At 36.2% G+C, this 24,969-nt stretch overlaps 1 long non-coding RNA gene across 1 annotated transcript; it reads left to right on the top strand.

The window, feature by feature from the left end:
* Positions 1-12,687: 12,687 nt before the first annotated feature.
* Positions 12,688-23,559, top strand: LOC306806123. Its single transcript, XR_013775404.1, has 5 exons — positions 12,688-12,753; positions 13,135-13,216; positions 17,575-17,963; positions 19,196-19,342; positions 20,244-23,559. It is a non-coding gene; the product is annotated as an uncharacterized lncRNA (long non-coding RNA).
* Positions 23,560-24,969: the final 1,410 nt, after the last annotated feature.

Here is a 24,969-nt window from a genome sequence, read left to right as displayed (position 1 = left end):
TAGAAAATATAAGATTATGGCAATAAAAGTCAATAAAATAAGGAAAGGTAGAGAGAAAAAATGTTGTCCATATCTGTTTGCTCAATGTCATAATGCAAGTGAGAGAGGATGGTCAAAGGCATTAATATAGACAGATCTCAAAATCTGACAGGAGGAAATGTACATGAAGAAACACTGTTCAGAAAGTAACATTTCTCAGGAGGGGATGAGCTATCAAAAATATTTGGACTTTGCACAGTAAGAATAGAAAAACACCCTCAGCTTGATGCGAATGCTGGGTGTTCAGGTGTTCTTCTCCACTCACCAAATATGAGCTTGTAAACTTATTTATTAATTTTCTCCTCCTCCAGAGATACTGCCCATGCTCCTTCAGAGAATTTTAATCTGGCAGTATAAGGTCAGCAGTTACCTCTTTCATCACATTCCTCAGGGAGGGTCGTCTGACATATTTCATATCCTCACTTTAGGTTAGGTTAATCTCTTGGTAGATTTTTGTTCTTTTCATTAATTTTAAAGGCATCCTAAAACAATAATTCACAAGTAGTCCTCTTCTGAGCAAATAAATCTTGGAGGGCCCATCATGTGTTGTTCTAAAACCCACTGGCCAATAAGCTGGGGACAATTCTACAAGTAGTAGTAATGAGCATGGGAGCTTATGTTAGAAGTAGCTTAATTTGCATTTGGCACACAGCCACTCTCACATTTCTTCCTTCAGTGTCTGTTCTTACAGGCACTAGGTATGGGAATAGGTGTGCATTTAGCCTCACAGTGTGTGGATACTGTTTGCATCTGGTGTAACGTTTATAAGTAATATTTTTGTGCCATTATATACCACTATATATTGCTGTGTTATTAAATGTAATAAATGCCATATAAATACAGTATATTGCCTAGTAATATCATTATTATTGACCAAATATCTAACTTTAGAAGAAATGTTGGTCTGTGCTGCGGGTTCTGTAGTGAAACATTTGTTTGCTTGCTCCTATGCATCAGTCAGTTTCCACACAAGTTTAAGTCTTTTGTTAGCAAGCCCCAAGTGTTGCATATACAGTATTATTCTGTTCCATTTCCAGGTTTCCTGGAAACCTAGCAGCAAATACCTTCTCTGGTAGGATTTATGCGTGGCATGAGGAAAAATGCCTTTTTTTGCAAAAAGATCTTTTCCTTTTCTTTTGTGCACTTTACACATTGTGGAAATATGAACTTAAAGGAAAGAAAATGTGACCCAACTTCTGAAATTTTAACCTCCATTTGCTACTTGTTTTCCATTTCTCAATGACAATAATTAACTTCATAAGTGAATCCTAATTGAGAAAATCACATGCAAGCCCTCTCCTGCTTCAGGTAAATATGCAACCTAAGAATTAGGAAGTCACTATGAAGTAGGGCTCAGAACTGGAATATAAGCTTTCATCATCTAGCAAATGGTGCCAGGTTTTGTCTTCTGTTTTGGTTCCAGCCTTTCACTCTAAAAAAACAATTTACCCATTTCTTTGATCAAACATCCCCAAGAATTCCAGGGACATCACAGACTTTATTTCTACACAACTACAAAAAGCATAAGGTTCTAGTTTACTGCAAATCCAAGAAAATAAAGTATAACCAGGAGCATTTTTCTGCTTTCTTATTCTTTCATTGTGTGCAATGCCCTTAGGTTTTTTACCACTATATATGTAGATGTGGAAAGAAAATCAGCTACTTTTGCACAGGTTCAGAGACCAGTTAAATTAAAATGGTTAAATGTAATTTGTTGATCTTTTTTACATAGTGTTTATATACTAGAAGCCTCACTTCAGATCAGCTATTTTAACATAATGTTATTCTGCAAAATATTGGTTTAGTCACAAAAAATTCTATAGAAGGAAGCATATTGGATAAAGTATTGCTCATGGTGTAATTTTAATTCTGAAATACCTTGCTAAGAGGGTTTATTTAAATAGGTTCTCTCAGAGATGAATATTTAGAAAAAATTCCTACAGGATGATTTATAGAAAAATTATATGAACAGAATGAAGGACAGAAGAATTTTATTAGAAAAGAGACTCATTTCCACAAAATATAAATTATACCTTTTAGAAACTGTATTGAATTTTATTAATATTCTGCAGACAGCCTGCAGTGTTAATCTCCACCCCTACCTATAAGATTTTCATTATGAGTTACAAGGTGTATTTACCCTTTAACCAAATAATTTTTGAGTACTTCAATGCAGCCTTCACTGCAGTTTACATATCTTACAAAATATTTTCTTTTTGGAAGCACAGCTTATTTTGTGGCATTATACTGCATAAAATCTTTTTGTGAAACATTTACATGTATGTGAATATATATATGTTGTTACCCATATGCATATGCATCTATGTAAATACGGAGTTTATACATATTGGTATTCAATTTACACATATCTCATATTTCCACCACAGGTATAAATTTTAGTGTTTGAACATTGCACATGGGTTCTTTAGCACATGTATGGATATTTTCTCACCTCAATTATTTAGCTAGCCTGCCTGACACTGAATTCCTTTTTGCCTGTTTGGGACTCAATATATACTAAAAATACATTAAATACATGAACACACTAAAAATAATGAAATAGAAACACTTGGATAATCAGTAATTTGTTTACACTTATTTAGTCTTATTACTTCACTCCCCCCCACCCCCAGAACTCCTCCTTCCTTTGAAACTCAAGAAATAATTTATAATTGGGTTTTATTGGGTTTTTTTTTTTTTTTTTTTGGTAAATGAAGTCAATCTCTGCATCAATCATTCCAGAAATATGAAGATGTGTTGTTTTCAAGGAAATAGAAGGGGTAGGAATTCCAATTATATGTTCTGGGAGATTTCTCAGAAAATTTACATTTTTGTACAGACAATATATCTTTCTTTTAAAAATTAAACATTTAGATCTCATGTTTCAATTGGAACTAATTTTTCAAAATTCCAGTCAAAACAAAACAAAAAAAAAAAGGTGTGTGAATATTGAATCAAATACAGAATTTATCAGAAAATATTTTATTTTGTCTACATAATAAATTTCACTGTGACTAATAAAATCTCTTTCTGGAAAAATATAGTATAAATATACTTAGGAAGTTTTAGATATACTCCTCTATTGCATGCATAAGTTATTTTCCTGTCCTCTTCAACATACACATTTCATTATAATATCTATAATCAGCCCATTATATCAGCATCTATACATTGACTTTCTGTACATTATAACTGGCTTCTAGCTCTCTAGAACTGCTTTGTCCTATTATGTTGAAGCAATTTGTTCAGTTTTGTATGCTGTTAGCCATAAATGTATGACTAACAGTATTAATCCTGAAAAGGGAATCCTTGCAATAAACCATGAATCATTTAATAGCCCTGTTTGTTGTACAGTGGGGATCTGATTCCAGCTTCAGTGCCAAGCTTGAGTAAATCAGTTTTGCTCAAGGGAGTTCTGGAGACAACAGAACACTACAGAACTGTCCTCTCCTGGACCATGACCTCCTTGGAGGTCTCAATTAGTCCTTAGAACAAAAGGAGTTTATGTGATTGCTGACCTGCATGCTTCATGTGGTTTTTTGATGTTCATTCTCTCAAAACAGCCAACAATGTCAAATCCAGCATGAGGGATTTTACGCCAGTCCCTCTGGAAGTTAGCTCTACAATACATAAAAGCAAAATTTCCCCCTTGTCATGTTGTCCCTGTATTGCAGTCTTATGGCCACTTAGACTGTTCACAGCTAGGGAGGTGAATACAATCTTTTCCTGCAGTAAAATCAACCAGATAGTATTGTCTTCATATCCTCTTGTTGTCCTTGGGATCTCAGTCCAACAGTTCCTCCAATAAATCTAACTGTAGTTGAAACAAACAATAGCTGTAAGTCCCTTCCAGGCTAATTGTTCTATTCTATAGCATTCTATACTCCCACTCTAGACTCACAGACTTAGTTTTCCCAAATTTTAATCCCTGAGCGGGGGTCTAACAGTGATTGTAGTCAGGGACTCTTGACCTTAAAATGAGAAATTTGCTTCACATTTCTTGTAAAGGCCCATCAGTTTTTAGCAAAAACTTTACGAGTATTTCACTGTTCTCTGTTTAGCCTAATGTGTTAGTAAGGAGTGAACAGATTTAGACTGAGCCCAGTGTTGTGTTGGTATTTGGCTGGCTGGTTGCTTTTTTGCTGAAGGCTTTAAGAGTTTCCAAAAGCACCAGTAAGAAATTTACATTTTTAGGCAATGTTAATGAGCTTTTGGTTATCTTTGTGAGCATCTATTCCCATCTGAGCATTTTATAAACTTTTGGAAAGCTGCAGCAAAAATTCCCAGCTCATATCTCTTCAGAACTTGTTTGAGTATCTCCTACCAGTGCAGCAAGCTCTACTAACATACACCAAACAAAGGAAGCAGAAGTTATAAAGAGCTGCTTTGCAAATTTACTCAAGAGCTGGGTGAGTCAATCTGAGGCTGTTCAGGAAAAACATCTAGAACATTTACAGGGAACCAAAGTGTCAAAACAAAGGGATGTATGTAGCCAAATTGGCTGAGAGCTGGAGGCAGGCAAAAGCTGGTAAACTGGGGAGAATGAGTGGAACAAATGGAGTGTAAGAGCCCATCTGGGAAGAAGCCTGTAGTCCCAGACATGACAGGTGAAAGTGACAAGGAAAAGAAACTGAGGAAAGGGAGAACAAGATGACGAAGTATGGGTGAAAATGTGAAGAAGGCATTAAAAGTTCTGGAGTATAACATCTGATTATTCACTGATACAATTAAATATCTTTGTGCTTATAAAATACAGCATAGTAAAAGGCTAAAACGGAAGATCCTAGGCATCTCAGATTTCTGGAAAATTTAATCATGTCTCCCCTGGTAAAACATCTCTCAATTCTGATAAATATTGTAAATACAAATCTAAAAAATTTCCAAGTGTGTTACCATGTGTCAATAGGCAACATAGGAAAGCTCACAAGAAATTCTGGAACATTATCAGTGGTTGTGGTATAAGGAGAAGGAAAAGTACCAACCAGATGTTCATTAATGGAACGTTCTTGCACTATTCACATGATGAATAGTCCAGATTTCTTGGAAAATACAGTAAGTGATCACATCCTTAAACTTGCCTTGTTTAAAAATATGCACAAGTGAATTAAATGATGTAGCGTGGGCTAATACCTCTCAGGTGTTCATCAAGATTTATTTTGTGATGTTCATCACAGGAAGATTTTCCATGTAATCACACTTTGTTTTTACCTGTGCTAACCTGACAGAACCCTGTTCTAAACCCCAACGTAACAAACAAGATATATGAAAGATAGAGATTTTGCCCTCCTCAACAAATTTATTCCATACTTGGCATGAAATGAAAAATATTCATGTGCAAAGGGAAAATACATAACTTACCTTTCATAAACTGAAAGCATGGATTTGACTCTGCATCACATTTGGATCTGCATGTACCAAAGAGGTGTTACAAGCTGAAAAGGAGATGAAGAAAAAGACACAATGTAAAACTGAAAAGACAGAACACAAATACTGACTCATGAAAGAAAGCAATAGAATTGTTTTGGAAATTTGAATGTTCAAGATAGACAAGCCCCCAGGCAGAGCTGACTTGCATAATGGAACCTTACTGAGTCTGGCAGATACAGAAAACAAGAGTGACAGTCCTACACCTAAGAGTTTTACCAGACTGAATCATTTTTCAGCAGTCACTTTGGTACACTGAACTAGGCATGAACAAGTGTTCCTCCTGCCTCCAGTGAGCATGTTTCTCTTATTAGCCAGCATTTCTGTCTCTCAGGCATGGAAATGAATGTTACTGATTTTGGCAAGTGAGGATCCTCTGTGGGTTCCTTTCCAGACCTCTCAAAAGTATATGTTGGCATTATCAGAAGATCAAAGGAAGACAAGATTTGTCTTGCCAGAGACAGTCATTCAGTGCAATCTAATTTTAAGAATTTCTTTACTTTACAACTGACAGTTTTTCATCGTGTCAAGGAATATTTTTATTCTGTGATTGAAAACATTTGAGTGCATCCTCTTCATTAATGATGTCCATGTGGTCTAAATGACTTTTGAGCACTTTCCTTCTTTCATTACGGTATTTAATAACATGTTTTATTTAGCTACGTTTTGCAATGTAATTTAGGACTTCCGTGATTTTATTCTATTAATTTCTTAAATAAGGGAGTTATGAGCTCAAAAGTGAATTGTAATTTTAAATCATATGATCTGCAGCTTTTTTATTAAAACAGTGATAAAGATAGGCCAATTAGAGAGATTTTTGTTCTTCAGTTAGTTGGTCTGAAAGTCTAATGATAATTTTCAAAGTTGTCAAAAATTTTGTGATGCTGCATCTAAGAAAGAAAAAGCTACACCATGCATTAACACTAATTGTTAGGTAAATTTTCTAAAGGCTTGGCACATCCCATACTGATAGTACATAGATAGTAGATAGTAGATACCTGGGAACAAGTTGTGGAGCAGAGGTCAGGGGGCTCTCCTGCAGAGCTTAGCTATTCTTCTCACTAAATATATTTTCCCTTCATCTGTGTAGTTTTCATATTTATTTGTAAATTAAATCTCTTCATGAAGTACTTCAGAATAGCCTTAGTACACCTATATGTTGATTATTATGGCATTAACAGAATCATGACAGTGTCAAGGTCTAACCTGAAAAATATAATGAAAATTTCGGTCTGGCTTCACTAACTTTAGAGGAGTTGATATGACACATCTTGGTTGATATGACATCTGCTATCTAGGTTATGAACTTTTCAAGCCTATTTATACACAGTATATGGCTCTTACTGCCCTATTAACAGCAGTGTTTTGGGGTTTTTTTAATTCTAATGTGTTTTGACATCATGTTTATTTTATTGTTGCATCCAAGTTCCAGATACTCTTATACGCACAAGAGGGGCAATCACAACTTTCAGTAAACATCTACCAAACTTCTGTTTATATATGCCATTGCAAAATGACACAGTATAAATAACAAATATCCCAATATAATCAGCAAGCCTATTTTTCCCACTTTTGCCTGTTTTTTTCTCACATTTAACAAACAACTGGAGCTGCCAAATGCTAATCTTGACATTTTACTTTTCCTTTTGCACCCTGGTGGATTTTAAATCTCAGCAGTGATGTTCTGAACTCTAGTTCCAGGGTACCATCCACTACTACATGCAGAAAGCCCAAAGCATTAAGTTCTGGCAGGGATTCTTTGTGCTAAGACATTTATAAGGTGGGATAAAAGCAGCTGAACAGGTTTTGTGCCTACTAGGGAGATCTGACCAATTGCTTTTCTTTTGTACTACATGAATACATGAAAGGCATAATGAAGCATCTTTTTAAAAGAAGCAATTTAATGCTGTTTAGAGAATATGTTGGCTTTTGTTTTGTTTTGTTTTGACAGACAAAACACAAAGCCCACAGCATTCTCTAAGGCTGCACACCTTTTAAGTCATGAGCTAGAAAGAAAACACTCAACATCTCTTGGAAACATTTCATTTTAATGGCAATGATGTGAAAAATCAAATAAAGAAAGAACAGCAAAAATATTTGAAATGCTACAAGTCCTTATTTTCATTGTTTATGACACCTGAAATTCAGAGCTTTTTATTCACTCTTTCCTCCAAAATACATACCAAGAAACACTTGGAGCTTAGTTTAATTGTGTAAGTACAGAAACTTTTTTTTCATTTCACGGGAACACTTTGCCACTTTACACAGCCTGAGGTTTGAAATCCTAAGTACTTGCAGTGAGATAGTAAACCTGATACACAATTTATGGCAGGCCTTGAAACATGCCAAGTGGAATCTGAAGACCAAACAGAGTATCCTGTCACAGCCAGTGAAATACAGCTTGAAATAGCTTTATTTAGATGCCTATGTTGAAGCAGCTGAAGTAGGTCTGAGGGGCAAGATTGTGGATGAAATTAAGAGCTCTGCATTTAGGAGTCTCTGTAGGTGAATGTGAGCTGAGCATGGAGATCTAATCTGTGGATAAAGCCTGGAGAAAGACTTTGCAGAGCAGGTAGAGACTGCATGGCCTTCAGCTGCTGGTCCAGAAAGCTACCAGCCTACCATGGACTTGCCTGGTGTTTTTCCCATCCGTAAACTCCTCTGTTCAGGCAACTGAATCCAGCACTGGATGTTCTTTGATGTGATGGGAACCACCACTCAACTCATAGGCTGGCATCTTCATGTAGACACCCAGGCTCAGTAGAAAAGTAGAGCTGGATCCCAGACTTTGTGGTAAAACTGATTTACATCAACCATAGAATAGTACAATTTGTATAATTTGGGAGACAGGATGCCGAGCTGGTCTGAATGATGCTGTTCCCATTGCAGAAACCTGTGCTCAGAGCTCTCACAGGAGCTGGTAATTCCCACTGCTCCCAGCCTGCACAGGAAAGAAGAGTGAGTGCTTGCTCTGCTTCAAAAAAATTATCTATGACAGAATTTTGGGGATCAAACCCATCTTTTTCTCCTTTCCCATTGCTATCTTGTGTATTTAAAAAAAAACAAAAATAGAATCAGCATATCCTGAATTGGGAGAGACCCCACAAGGGATCATCAAAGTCCAGCATCTGGCCCTGTAAATCTATCAATCTATTTTCAGTAATGTAGCATTTAAAATACATCTAGTGTAAATAACTAAAATTATTTCAAAATACATGCGCTATGAAGCTCAGCTAGATTTAACATTCTTCTTAGATGCAAACAGCTGAAGAGAAGGGGCTTGCTGAAAACCTTGTCTGGAGAAGTCTCCTCAAGAAAGTAAGTATAAAGCCTTCAAATGAGGTACATAAAATTCAAGCTACATTTTAAATTTTTTTTTAAATATCTACCAATAAAAGCCATCAGGAAATTAAATTGTAGATTTTTGTTTATGCTAGTGATCTTTAATCCCAGATACTTGCAACAGCCTACTTCAATGTCTCACTCATTTTAAGTGGTGCTTAAAAATATGTACATGTAAGGGTAAATTTTAAAATAAATACTGAAGAAATGGATCTGGATGTGGACTCTTGGATTAATGAGTCCCATTACTATGTGTCCATGACATCAAAAAATTATTTTCTATAACTTCTGCCCACTACTCTTTTTCAGCCAATTTTTTTTCTTTATGAATGTGGTTTGTTTTTCTTTCTATCTTTGTGAAACATTTTAGGATTAAAAATTCAGGAGAAGCTATTTGACATAGTGGTGATAATGTGGATGAGCTCTGGAAGACCAGAGAGGGACTTCAGCACAGGAGAGGTTAGGATTTCTTGGCTGGGAAGTAATATGGTTCTGGAAACAAGGAATGTTATTACTCTCGTGATACAACACTACCCAATGGCAGCTGGACCTGGTAGCAAGGTGGAAGAATTGGCTTTACCTCCAGCCACCTCTCACCAGGATCTCACTTCAAGGAGTGGGGGTTCTATTGCAGACAAAATTTAACTTACTTTTTTGTACAAAGGCGTTTGGCACCCTTTTATCTTTATTGAGGAAAACCACAACAGACATGCCTAAGGTCTGCACTTTTTTGCACAACCACATCGTCTTTGCAATTCATAGTTCCCTCAGATGAAATTAATCTCACACAGATAGATAACATAGAATTTACAGAAACAGGCACTAAGGGATCACTAATCTTGCCAAATTTCTATTTCAGAGGGAAATGGACTATGCCATAAAACTGCTGCTTATTTCTCTCCGTTGACTGTAATGCTATACATCAGTCTTTGGTCAAATAAATTTATTTTCTTGAAATCAGAGATTAGGTCTTTCCTATCTCTGTCATACCTAGTGACTGAACTCTAGGAAAAATTCTCCTTATACCTCTTTAGTCTGTGTGATTAAATTTTATCATTTTTTTCCCTTCAGATCTCAATGTCACCTCATTCTCTCTTTATGATATCCCCGTTCAAACTCTTTAAACTAAATATTTCCTGTGTATATCTGTTCATTTTTAAGTTTGTCACATAACTGACAAATTCCACTAATAAGGCTGGAAGTCAGTATTGCCCATCAAAAATGTAGGCCAAAGTCCTGTCTCATTTCCAGCATATCTGTGGATCAACTTTTGAAAATTAAATATTCAAGTCAAATGTCTAAACAAATCTAAACATCCTCAGCTGAAGCCTTTATATCCAGGAAAATGATTCTTACAGACTGAGAATTCTCCTTCAAAATGTGTAACTTTTAAACAAAATTAATTTTTGCACCTTTTTTTCAAAAAATTATGTTTCAGATCATTATTTCCACACATCTACTTTGATGTGCTACTTCAGTTTTCAAAAATACAAATGTACTGTGCATCATTGATTATAAAATCCTTCACCACAGCTCCCAAAAAATTAAAAAGAGAAACATAACACATCCGAAAAGTAACTTGCATCTTTATGAGAATTATTTTCATCTTGGCAATGATTTAGAAATAAATGTTGCACTTGTCCAAAATGATATTTTGGGACTCTAGAGAACAATAATATTTTAGTAAATTTAAACTTTTATGGAGAAGAAAAGTCTACTGAAAAAAACATCCCTGGAGGAATAAAAGTAAATAAATAAAGTAAGTCAACTGAAAAACGCAGTTTTGTGCCAAATATTTTTTTTTCCCTATACATAAAATATTATAAGTTTTTATCTTTAGGACATTATATTTAGGCATCTTTTGAAAGTATAGTTGTATGCTATGTCCTTACATATCCAGTGGCAATTGATTATTGTTTAAATTATCTCAGATTTAATGAAATGCCCCTTAGGCAGTAAAACACCAAATTTGTACTCACCTACCTTCAATGAAGTGATTATTTCAAAAGTCTTGAATAAATGTATTAACTTTTTGCTGTATCAGGAACAGCATGTTTGATACTTTGCAAAACTGAACTCTAAATCAATTATAAAATCTTTCTGTGACATTGTATTTTTTTCCTTGAATTTATTTTGCAAATAAAACCCAGAAACAACATTATTTAACCTAGGTCTGATGAGAAAACACCCTAAAATCATAGAAAGAAGCTACACAATTAATGTGTAGCAAATCCTTTCATTATTTACTGAAAAAAAAAATATAGACAAAGTTGTGACACCCGTTCTCATATTATATTGTTGGTTTCTTACATCTGAAGATAATAAAGGTTAGCCATAAACTAGAATGCATTTTGAACCCAAAATTTAAACTTGTCTTTATTTTTCAAATGCTGTAAGTACTCTATTGAAAAAATGGGCAAGTATCTCCAAAATAAAAAGTCTAAATATCGCTTCTATGCAAGTCCAAAGGCATAGACTAAAATCAACCATTTCAACTGGTGTGAATCACGTTCATGAGTTCACTGATTTATCCTTCCATTGGCCCGTCTAGGAAAGTACCTTTTTTTTCCTTTTGCCCCGTCTTCTATATTTCATTTCATGTGTCTATCGAGGCTATGAAAGATAAAGCTATCTGCTTTCTCCTGTAGTAAAGAACTATATGGAATCAGTTCACCTGTCTGTCACTCCTCATTAAATTCTTACCCTCTTCATTCACATTCTGATCTTTGCAAATGAACATTTGCTTAATAAATGTTCCCAAGACTAACAGTGCAGAGTGAAAATCCCACACAGCAGTAAATTATTAACTCAGTCACAGGGGGAGTGCCATATATGACTTTTCAGAATGAGTTATTATGTGGATCATCATGTAATTATGAATTTTTCAAGCCATGATAGAGGAAAATTGAATATTTAATATTTTATGGACATATTCTGCACTGAGGACATCTTTCAAAATTTTATGATAATTTTTGGAGTGAGCAAAGAGCAGAACAAAAGTTACAAAATAATTACAAAGTGGAATATTTAATCACCATGGACATTGTTGGCGATTTTTCAAATTGCATAATATAACCAAGGTCATGAACTTTTAATCACGATGTATTCAAACGGAAAAAATATATGCATTAAATTTGATCTACAAGTATGTTTTGATTGTTTAAGAAATGAGAATATGAGGCTTCATGCTTTATTGTACTATGGGTAGCAGGATGTAAATATTCATGACTATTCAAAAGCTCCTGATCGTTTTTTGGCTTGCCCCTACACGTGGCATTTAGAAATACAGAAACATGAATATAAACCTGAGCTGCTTGCTCCAGGAATGCTTGCAGAGAGCAGGGAGCAGCACAGGTGCCTCAGCACTGTCATTCCATACTGTTTTAAACATCCTGGGGTATTCAGAGCATCTGCATGAGCCTGAGAGAGACAACACAAGATCTGTGGGAGACCAGAGCCCTGCTGAAGCTGCAGCTGGATGCCAGGCAGGATATCCTCAGGCATTTAAATGGTATTAGGCACCTATGTTTAGGCTTTTGAATCATTCTCTAGGAAGCTGGAACCAAATGTGTTTTAAGTGGCACTAAATACCCACATATGTGAAACAGACTTGAGCTGTGAATTGGAAGTGCAAGAATCACTACGGAGAGGAAAATGTTTACTTTGTGTTCTGATAAAGAAACTGAACAGAAAACACATGCTTCTAAAACAGTGTTTCCACAGGAATAGTAAAAGTTTATCAAGCACTTGATAGTAAGCCAAATCAGATACTGTTTGGTAACCATTGAACACATTCATAACAAAATCCATAACAAAAAAAACTACCACCAAATAAATAGTGCTCTTTTCCTTAACAGTCATTTACCTTCCCAGAAAATGAGATGAAAAGCAAGGCAATGGAAGTTGAAAGGACTGAGGAGCCACAGAGCAAAACAAAGTGTATATACAGTAAGTACACATTATCTGTAACTCTGATCTCACATATATATACATGTTTTCCTTTAATTAATTTGTGTAAATAATTTACTGCACGGCCATTACTGAAGAGTATCTTGATGCCACACATAAAATAATTGACAGTTAAAATACAACTTGTGTCCACCGTTCCAGATGCCCAGGGATCAGCCCGACTTCATTTGCCCAGGCAAAAAATATGGAAATTAAAAGGCTTGGATCAGAATGACCCTGCACTGGCGATGTGCTCAAGCCTCAGTCACAAAAGGCATACTAAAAACCACGTCAGAGATGGGGACCAGTAGCTACCATCCAGATGCAGGGAGAGTCCAAACCACCTAATGTGGAGAAAAAAAAAATTGTTTCCTTTTACAGAGAAATGCCACACTGCCATGATTCATGACTGCCTGCTTCAAGACAAAACTGCTTCATGTCCTTACAAAGTGACTGGATGAAGGTGGGTCCAGCAAAATGGTGGTCTGAGAAAAGCTACTCAAATAATTTATATGTGTTAAATATATCTTAATAACATTGTATATATATTTTTGGGGTTTTATATGGACCTGTGTATACATTTATATACACTGTATAATATAATTTTCAATATGACATATTATTGAACAGCTACCTGGATATTGCTGTGTTCCTTACTCCAAGGATATCTCTCTCGATGCCCTTCAGAATGAGACACTTTTAAAATTTAAATCATCTTTTGATTTTGGAAAAAAAGCGATATGTGTGTATGTCTAGGTGAAAAAGAAAACATTTTTCTGCTAAGGTACAAATAAACCTAGACTTTATAAAGTGCAAAGACCCAAGAACTGAATGTCAAGTGCATGATTATAACATACAATAAGAATATTTTTTTTCTTTTGCTTACAAGATCACCATTGATAAATGATGTGGCATAATGAGTGACAATCTCAGTCCTGGTAATTACAGCTTTTCTGCTTGTGATTATAAATGCAGTTTTAAATAGGGGTGATCCCTTTAGTTGTTTCAACTTTCAATTATGTGTTTGGGTTGCTACATGAAGTAATTGATATCTCCAAAAACAACAGATCACCAGGGAGAAGTTAAATATATGAAGGACTTGGGAAGAAATGACATGTAGAAGTGTGATTTCTATCAACATTTTTAAATAATGTGTGCTTGCTTGATGTTTGCCAAAGAAACTTTTTCATATCTTTGCTCACAAAATAAAGTAACTGGTATTGGGGTCAGAAAAAAATGTTATTTATCCACTAGCCAGTGCAGGATTTTTATGCTTGTCCCACTGGTATTACTTAGAGATTTCAATCTTTATGTTGACCTATAAAAAAAGTGTCTTGGCATTCATCTCTGCAATTTCTTTGCAGAAGTTCAAGTTTTCTCACTGTCAGTATTCTCTGGCCCTGGTAGTCCTGGTGTGGACATTTTGTAGGTCACATTGACACCCTGCTCCGCACATGAATGTCACAGAATCATCTCTGTCACTTCAGTAGCACTTCAGGGACTTTTATATGTTACTGAGCATTTCTAACTGCAATAGAAGAACAGCAATCACAAACTAATGCCCAGATGGATTTTCTTGCTTGCCTAGGCATCTCCCTTTGTGATTTTATATAGCTAAACATGATGTACTTTTCAGGATGCCTCTGGTGATAAATCTTCTGCAGTCTGTTCAGGAATGTAGATTCCATGAGCCTAGAAAGTGTGAAGTGACTCCCATTGAGATCAAAGCCAAAACATTTACTGGAGATGTTAAACACCAGCATTAAGTCTCAAGCCAGTCTCAGGTCACCAAAGAAAATGGTTTGCACTAAATTAAAGAGCATTGTAGAGTACCACATAAAATAATACAGAAAATGGAGAACCTGAGTAAGTGGGATCTGACTGGGAGTCACATAGTAGCAAAGAAAAATAGATGTCCTAATTTTACAAATGCACAAAACCCAAAAGCATTATTTTTACTTTTAAAACCCACTGCTCCCAATCACAATGTATGAACAAAGTTCTAAGTGACAAGGGACATCCACAATACCCCCCACTACATCAGTGTTTTCTATGAATAGTAAACAAAAGCCATATTTAGCACTTCCATAGCACTTTATATACTCAAAGGACTTCACTAACCATTACTGGCATATCTAGATGCTTCTTATATGCAAATGAATGCAAATATGAGAGTAGGCATTAGGAGGCAGGATATTAGAATGCATTAGCAAACGGACAATAGAAAACAGCTGGTTTGACTGAGTGTGGAGATGTGAGCAGGGAGTAGCAGACAGCACAATGCACTGCTCAGAATTACTGAAAGAATTGTGCTGAATGCCATCATGGCTTAGAAACTCATCACTTAATTAACAATATAAATATTTTAAAAATTAACATTTCATAAAACCACAATAAGCAGTTCCATTGTGAGAATGGGAAAGGATTAATTCACAGCTGGATGGACCGATGGCACCCAGCCCTCATCCCCTTGGCTTCCAACAACACTCAATGAGAATTAATACAACACAATTCATGCTCTGTCATGTCTTATTACTTAATTATGAAATGTCTGCAGTACTCTGGACATTACTGAGCCTGTTTGATTGGCTCTGATGTCATACCCACTAGCATTATTTATTATTATTATATAATTATTTAATACATGCATAGATAGGCCTGTCCCCCTCCTCACCATTTTCCTTCTTTCTATTCATGAATTCTATTTCATAACAGTAATAATATACTCCAGGCGGTGCATTTCCAGGGAATTATTGCATTTCTCAAGTGGGTAAAGTCATTTGGCCTTTCAGCCTTATGCCTTGCAACACCTTCCTAGGCATGTTATAATTGCTCAGAAATACTCTATACCTTGTGTATTATGATTCTTACATGCCACTCTTGCTTTTTCACTTGACTAGTCCAAATGGAATCCAATAGGAAAAACAGAAGTTGTCAGGTGTATTTTTTTTCAAATGAGTCTCTCAGTTATATTTGCAAGGCTTTGAGTGTCTCATGCACATACAATTTAAATGCATTAATTTACAAATATTAATCATTTAGCATGCTGTATAAAATATAATGGCTACATTCTCACGTCCCTTGACAATTTCAGAGCACTGCCTACTGTGTCTCTAAGGTTGTAGGAGCACAAGATGACACACTTGATTTAATAAGAGGATAGAGCTGCATGCACTGATATAATAGAATGCTTAGATATTTTCAAGTGAAATGCTAGAGTAAATGTTTATGAAAGTTTAAAAGGAATCATACTTGTAGAGCAATCTGTGGATCTAATGACTGACGAAAGTACAAGGCATTATTCTCAGTTTATGGAAACCTACTGAAGTCAAAACTTACTTTAGGTAGGAAGAGAAAATAATTTAGATATTAAAAATATCTTCAGATTTAAACAAATGAAAAAAATGCAAGATATTTCTACATCCTACAGCACAGAAGTTTAAAATGCACACTTATGGATAGATGTGGGCTGAAATCTGAGTCAACATCATCTCCTCTGAGTTACTAAGGTTCACTTTTGAAGATGTGATTCAGCCTGCCATGACTGCTTTTTATTCCTGAAGTAATTTTCAACCAAATATGTCTAATAACTCAATGAGTTTTAATGAATCAAGCCTTCTGGCAAAGTCCAAAAGGAAGGTCAATTTAGTAGAAACTAAATTATGGCAGCTTGCAGTGTTAGCATTTTTTATAACTGTAATTATATAATAGAAACCCACACTCCTACCAGAGTCAAATATTCTTACCTTACATTTTGCTTCCTTTGGAGGTGACACCTCCCAGTGCCTGAACTAGGGCTTCCCTTGACTAAACCAGCAAATGTGAGGGTGGTGAGGAACTGGGACCAGTTGCACAGAGATGTGATACCCCACCCTTGGTGCTGTTCAAGACCAGACTGGATGGATCTCTGAGCAGCCTGGGCTAATGGCAGCTGTCCCTGCCCATGGCAGAGGGTTGGAACTGGATGGAAAAGGTCCCTTCCAAACCAAGCCATTCTATGATTCTATAAATGTAAGATTGGAGGATGACTGGGCAGCTATGCCCCATCCTGGCCAAGAATTCCCATGCCAGTTACAGCCATATTTCAGATGTGAAACAGTCCTGCACACAGTGCCTTCTCCAAAACTCAGCCAACAAGAGGTGGTGACTTTCTCTCTACTAGACTCAGGTGATAAATAAAATGAAGGCCACAGTCAAAAATGATCATATTCCATCAGCTGGAAGGAGCATGAATTTGTGCCATCTATAGCAAAGGGCTGTTAAAACCCTGAAGAGAATGTTCTCAAAATAACTGGGGCAAGAACAAGCTGGAGATTTTAATTTTGCATGTTGTGCAATGTCAAGTTTATAATTAAATAACAAATGGGAGTTTCCCATGGTTCCCATCTTCAGTTTCGGTGTACCTGCTGTAGACATACATGGTCGTAGAGAAGAAAAGGTGAAAGGCTAACCAAGTTTACAGCCCTGCTCTGTGGGAAATAAACAAGTGGAAGTGAACTAGAACAGATAACTAGGATGTATTATATAAGAAATTTTCTTCACTCTGTATATTTTAAGACTTATTAAAAATGGCAATGAGTCAAAGGTGGAGACGAAGAGGGATCCAAATAACGTTGTCAAATCCTATGTGCCTCTCAAAATTAGGAAAAGAGATAAAGGCTAGCATTAAATTCCAGAATAATTGTGGGCTTGGGAAGACTGACATTTCAATCATCCACAGTCTCTAACCTAGCAGCTTCTTCTGTAGGCAATGATTTCAACACCATTTATCAGAAAAACAGAAAGTCTTGGTCCATGGTGCTGTCTTTTCTCCTCTTCTAGGTATTAAATTTGGCTCAGATACTTGAAAGATTTGATATCCTTTGGGACCAGCTCCTGAGTGATTGGAGCATTAACAGCACTGAGTTAAGTTCCCCTGCTCTCTGCCTGAGGGACAGTAATCCATACCTCCCACCTACATGAAGAATGCATTCATCAGCAAACAGTACTCTGGAGCTGGAAGCTCTCAGTCTTCTCGTTAAGCTATTTCTATTTAAATAAAACAAACACTCCTTCAACACAAAGACTTCTACTGCCTTCTACCTGAGTTTCCTAACTATTCATCTATACATCCATCTTCATCTGCTTTCTGACAAAACAGGACAAAACACCTGTCTGGAACAGGACAGCCTCCATCCAACAAAACTGTGGTGAAGCCATGAGAGGAAAAGGTAGAAAAGTCCTTTCTCATCTATGTGGATGTGGTGGGGTCAGAGCCTTAGCTGGGTACTCAAGCACTCAAGCACTTCTTTTATGCCTCTCAGAAGGGCCTAATTAGGAAGCATGAAAGTGCCAAGGCTTATGAAGATGGATACATATATAATGACAGAATATTCAGTTGTCCTTGTTTTTGGGAGCAGCCCTGAGTGTCATTATTGGCAGTGCTCTCCCACACTGGATTTAAACTCTTGAAATGGCGTGTGAGTGTCTCATTTTACCTCAAGAATCTGAACTTTAATGCATAGTGGTTTAAAGTGTAAAGCAGCTTGGGAAGTGTTGGGATTGATTCCAGGTGGGTAACAAATCCTAGCTCCCCACTAGCTCTGATGTGGCACACATCCTGGAATTCAGCAGTGACTGGCACCACTCATGCTCAGTCACTGCCACACAGGTAACACCTTGTCACAAATGCACTACTGGCCCCTAGGATAATTTTACCATTTTGCTTAATTTTATAAAACAGGCATTGAGAAAAGTTGTATGAACATCTGGTTTCAAATAAAGAGATTTTCTAACAATTGCTATCAATTAAACCCTGCAAACCTACCAAGTGGCAATGATAAGGAAAAAAACAAGCAGGTATCAGATCATAGTAGATTATTTTGTTGGTAGTGAAGAAAAATACTGATAAATAAAGTTAACTATTTTAATTTCCAAAAGAATTTGTAACTTTGCTGGCCTTCCTCTGTGATACAAATTCCTTCTCTGTCTTCAGAATTACACTCAGCACTTTTTGCTCTTATTATCAAAGTGTCTCACCTGAGAAAACTACAGTGTATCAGTGACTGTTTACACAACAATACAAATAAATAAGTAGTGACAAAACCATAGGTGAATGTATTTTGCAAAATACCAATGAAATTACAATGGGTTTAAAGAAATTTTTGAAGATTCATTACTACAGATAAATTCTTTTGTAAAATTACAAGCTGCTCAAAAAACTATTGTCCAATTATCCAACATAATTTATAGACTTAATTATTACTACAAATGTTGTAATAATTATAAAAATTCATAAGAACCTGGAACTCAAGGGGTGACAAAATGCATTGAAATGTTATTGATGCTACTCAAGGCAAGTTAAAAAGTTAACAGGCTAATGAATAGAATAAGAATGCAAAATATATTTTGTATCTTATATGATACTTTAAATTATAGATTATCTCCATACTTTGTTTTTCAGAATGAGCTCATAGATGCATTTTTTCATCAAGGAGTAAAAGTTTCAACAGTTTGTGAGTTTGAAGATATGATCACTTTAATTGTGACATCACTTTTTGAAAATATTGTAGTGATGTCAAACAATTACACAAATAAAGAATACTGCCATGTAAGTATTAAAATGTGATAGATATTTTTTTTCCCTGCCATAATAATAGGACCATGATTTATATGAATTTGGAGAGGATGCAATCTATTTCTGTTGAAGGCATCTACTTTCACTGCTGGCACATATATTTGCAACAGCAACATCATTTTTGTTTACCAGCAGAGCTGTCATTTAACTGACAGATGGCTCCAGTGGCTGGATGTAAAGCAACTCACTGAAATTGTTCAGTGATTCCCAAACTACTTTCACAGTGTATTCCAAATTCCCATCTTTTTATGCAAAACTATAATTTATTTATTGGTGCCACTTCTTATACAACAACTATCACTCCAGCCTGAATACCTCCCAGTATTATAAAACATATATAGAAGATATATTATTTCTCTCTCTCCCTCTTCTTTCCAGGCAGCTAACATTTCAAAATAATTTTATTTTACCATATATCTATATCTCTGCCTACTTGGGAAGAAAGAACAAATCTCACTTCTCCATCATGACTTTTATCATATGTGCACACTCATACACATATATATATAAAAATTTAAATATACCTTTTATATATACGTATATCATATTTATACCACATACACACTTAAATGGTAGAAGCTGTGATGGAGAAGTGGGATTTGTCCTTTCTTCACAAATAGATAGATTTTATTTCCTAGGAAGACTTAATTTGCTTTTCTAGCCCCATTACTGTCAATGTTTTCTTCCAGAGAAACATCTTTATGAGAGAGGATTTGGATTGCCTGTTCTCTGTGCATGGAAGATCTACTTTGCAAAGTCACACCTTGTCCTCAGTACCAGAGCTGCATCTTGAGTCAAGGCACATATCAGTGTTGCACATTTTATTTCCAAAGTGCAAGTGCTGAATATGACCCCAAATCATTCTTTGTTCTAGGGGTCTCTGACTTCAAATGACTACAGGCATCATGGAAGAAATGTTTGGATTATTCTGAAATTCAAATTCTTATCTCATCATGGTGGTATCCTGTCTAGTAGTGATATTTACGTGGAATATTTAAGCCAGAAAAACCTAGACAGGAGTTGCTTTGTACTTTTTGAATTCAAGTTCATTCTTCACCAGAAATGAAGATGAGGTTGAAGTCTGAGATAACTTTGCAAAAATCCTTTTACAAGAATAGAATAACCATGCAATAGGCATAAAGATTTCTGACCTGGAAGAGCCATCCTGCTGGGCTTCCTTTTGGGGAGTCAGCAACCATATTCACCCACACAGAAAACTGTACAGAATCCTAGAATGATGTGGATTGGAAGGGACCTTATGTATCATCTAATACCAAACTCGATGTCATGGACAGGGGCACCTTCCACTAAACCAGGCTGCTCAGAGCCACATCCACCCTGGACATGAACACTTCCAGGAAGGGGATACCCACAATTTCTCACACAGCACACTGAGGTTCTCAGTCTAAAACTAGTGTCAAACCTATACACTTTGTTCTGTTTCACCTCCAATCAGCTTTCACTGTCAATGATCATGCCACAGAGAAGACAGAAGAAAAAACAAAGAAAACCATTGAGCAGAATGCACTGTTTCATGCAAAGAAATGTCACCTTCCAGCCCAGGAAGTGGATCTTCCCAGCTCAGTTCTTGGACTGTAGGAACCTGTGCCGGTTTTCTACCAAAATATGTTGATAATCGATGACTGACAGAGATGGGACATGAATAATTTATGTTGGCCTTGTGGGACCTGGATTATTCCCACAGGGCAGCTGCCAGTTCTGGGATAATCCAGAAGTGTGCGTGTAATGTTTCTTTCAAGTTCATGAACCAGAACTAACCAGAGTTCTTAAGGCACTGGCAGATATCATAGCAGGACCCCTCTCAATCATCTACGAGAGGTCTTGGGAGTCTGGGGAGGTCCTTACTGACTGGAAACTGGCCAGTGTTTCTTACATATACCAAAGGGGACGAGGACAGGCCTAAGGAATTACAGATCTATTAGACTAGCCTCAACTTCTGAAAAAAAAAGTATGTATAACATTACACGTGGTACTAGTGGAAGGCATTTAAAAAATAATGTGATCATCAGGCACAATCAACATGGGCTTACAAAGGGAAAGCCATCTTTAATTAACTTGATGTCCTCTAATAGGAGGAAGAATCTTAATAGACTGTAGCACTGGGCTGTGATTAATAGGATTAAATTGGACAAGTCCAAATACTGGATTCTGCACTGGGATGGTGTAACACCAAGCACAAGAAGAATTTGCAAGGGTGGCTGGAGAGCAAGCTGCAGGAAAGAGTCCAGGGGTGCTGATGACAGCAGGCTCAGTGGGAGCCAGCTGTGCTCCCTGGAAGTCAAGAGAGAAAACTGTATCCTGGAATCCATCCAGAGGAGGCCAAAAAGCTGGTGAGCAGGTCATAAGGAATGTCCTGTGAGGCCCGGCTAAGGACTTTGGGCTAGTCTAAACTGGAAAACATGATGTTGAGGAATGACTTCATTGCCCTCCGCATATTCCTGAGGAGGGGAGGTAAAGAGGGAGGTGCTAATCTCTTCTCCCTGGTATCCAACTGAAGGATGCATGGGAGCAGGTCAAAGTGTCAGGGAAGGTTTAGAGTGGATATGAAGAAGCATTCCTTTACCAGGAGAGTGGTCAGCCCTAAACAGACTTCCTAGAGGGGTGGTCTACATTTAAGAAGGATTTGGGCAATGGTCTCAACAATGTTTTAGCTTTTGGTCAGCCCTAGATTGGTCACCAGTTGTCCTAAATGATCATTTTAGTCTCCTTCCAACTGAAATGCTCCTTCTTTATTCTAGATTGTGTAGAATGACATGTCAGTATAACCACTCATTAAAAGAATCATTATTTAATGCTGTTTGGAGCACATGATATCCAAGCAACAGCAGTATTACTGCCAGTCATCAGATGCATGGCTTTGGATAAACCAGCTTCCTGGGCTTCCCTACACCCATAGAGGCTGTGATATATGACAGAGGCTACTCTTAGGTCAAAAGAGTGCAATGAAAATAAATCACTATTTCAAAGTCCTATGGGACAATGAAACAAGAGAAATTATAAAACTGAAATGAAAGCATTAATATTAATATTATTGGCATTTTTGGTAACTTAAAAAATATACCCCCTTATCAAGTTCATTAGAATTATTTTCACATTCATTTAAGCTTATGTAGGCTGAAGTGAGGTAACGTTGCTGGACAGCTTCAATACTACAAAGAGGAATTTATTCTTCCTGCACCTTATATTTACATTAGAGACACAACTGCTAAACAGCAGCAATCCATTTTTCTTTTATTTTTAGATCAACACAAATTGCAACAAATTTGGTTTCCACTGGCCATTTGGTTAAGAGAGATGCTTTTACTGATCTTGCAAGCACTAACATTCATGGCAATGTTTGAATTATTCAAGCCTACTTTGCTTAAAAACAATTTATGAAGCTCCATAAATGTATGGAGTCATTAGCAACAAATTGTAATACAGCTTGTGTGACTTGAAGACCTAACCCCATTAGATGAGATAATTAATGACAAAATCAAGTATATAAATACGGCCTTAATTTTTTCAGACATATAAACTTACTTTCATGCTTTCTTCATATGGGTATTTCCCAGAAAAGAAATTGTCTCAGCAGTAGAGTTGGTGGGACGATTTTTCTCTTCATAAAAATTCTATACCAAGGGACAGGACTAAGCACTAAAATGTATTAATTTTCTGACAAAAAAATCAACTTGTAAAAAAATAAAAAAATTTAAAACTCTCCTTGGCTGATTGTCCCCAGCAATTTCTACAACTTTTTGCAGTCTGTAAAACCAATTTAAAATCTCGTATGTGTGTACGTGTTTGTATTGAAACCACACACTTTTTAAACTAAAGAAATTTTCTTTTTATAGCAAGAAAGAGATAATCCACAGTTTATCTCATGGATATTTAGATATACACAGAAGTTTGTTACTGGGTGAGTGAGCATGATGAAGATCTAACAATGAGACCTTTACTCTTTTCTGTAGAAGCCAGTGGAATGTCAGAAAAGATGTTACCAGGGAAGAGTTTGCAGAAATCAAAAGAACTGTGCAGAATGTAGAGCCATATCTTTGTGAAGGTAGGAAAGCATTGATTAAAGTTGTCACAAAAACATTGCCATTTACAGTTACAAAGGAAAGTAGAATATTTTTGCCTTTTACATTACATCCTAAATAATTCTGCTTCTTTTCCACCATAATTATTTACCTTCATTTTCCACAAGGTTTCCCACTTGGTCAGTGTGTAAACCTCTGTCTTTAGGATAGAGCTGTAATGCAAATATTTCTAGCACTGAAAGAAAGGTAAAATCTTTTTCTCAATTTTCTGGTCTCCAAATATAGTTTAGTTGCTGCTGCTTACAGGATTCTTTGATCTGATAACATAACATCTTTCAAAAAAATGAAGTGTTCAGACATGAATACATGACTGGCAAGGGAATGAGGATGCACATCACTGTGAGAACATTAACTTGAAGGCATATTGTAAAGCTCTGAACAAAACAAGCTCAGTATTGGTAAAAAATTTTCTGAAATTTTTGTAACTATGCATTGATGTCACCAAATTAAACTCTAAAAGACCAGACATACATACCAGATATACATTTTGGCCCCCATTACATCTTCAAGTAGGACTCATTTCAGAGGCAATTGTGAGAAGAGATTTGAGGAGCCAGAATGGATCAGTAGAAATCGAAAACTTTTTGTTCCTGCTTCTCTAATGAGAGGAGCTTCTCACTGATGAGGGCTGAAATGTGGAACTGTGGAATTGATCTTCACCTTAAAATCACCCTCATCAGAAAACTAAGCAGCCTGTCTTCTCTCTTTTCAAGGAATTTTATTCATAGTCATTGACAAAACTGAAAGCCAGAAGCTTTATTAGACCTACAGACTGAAAAATTGGCTTATTTTAATTTGTCTCAAAGCCCAGAGCTGTCAGCAAGTACCTTACTGTCTGAAGAGGTAGCCTTAGGACATGTTTTGTCTGGGCAGTCAGGAGGATGTGCACATATCAGGAAGAATATACATGTACCTAAGGAGTGCACAGTACACTCTTTATCTTGGATTATATAAATCCTCTTGTTTAAGATGATATGTGAACTATATGAAATCTGAATCCTTCCATGAGGCAAATTTTTGCCTATAAATTTTCTCTTGCAGTAGAAATGTGGAAAGACAATAAAATTGCTGACCTTTATTTGGAGGGGAAAAAATAGTATAATTTTAAGAATGCTTCTACCAGGCTCTTTCATTTATATAATTTAAAGTAAGTGGGGGGTTGTGTTCCAGATAACATTTAGAGATTGCAAGTCTTTAAACCTCTTGAGTTTATATTGCTCAGTTCTTGAATCAGAGCCATTTCCTTAAGTTTCCATTTTTCCAGTTTTCAAAGTATCTCACACAAATTTCTCTACAATTTTCTTTTTCTGACAGTCTTTGTTTAGAAGAGAGATGAGAGTGATAGATTTCTTTCAACTCAGTTTTAAAAGATCTATAGTAAAGATGATCCTCATTCTGCTGGAACTTAAAGTTGAAGAACTGTCTTTTGTATATGAAGCTTGTTCCATTCTTTTAAGGAATAAATCTGGTCAGAATTATAAGCAATGAGAAGACTCAAAT

This window comes from Erithacus rubecula (genome assembly GCF_903797595.1).
Source record: "Erithacus rubecula genome assembly, chromosome: 1".
NCBI classification, from domain to species: Eukaryota; Metazoa; Chordata; class Aves; order Passeriformes; family Muscicapidae; genus Erithacus; species Erithacus rubecula.
The sequence above is the reverse complement of the archived record's forward strand: the minus strand, read 5'-3'. Positions and strand labels throughout refer to the sequence as shown.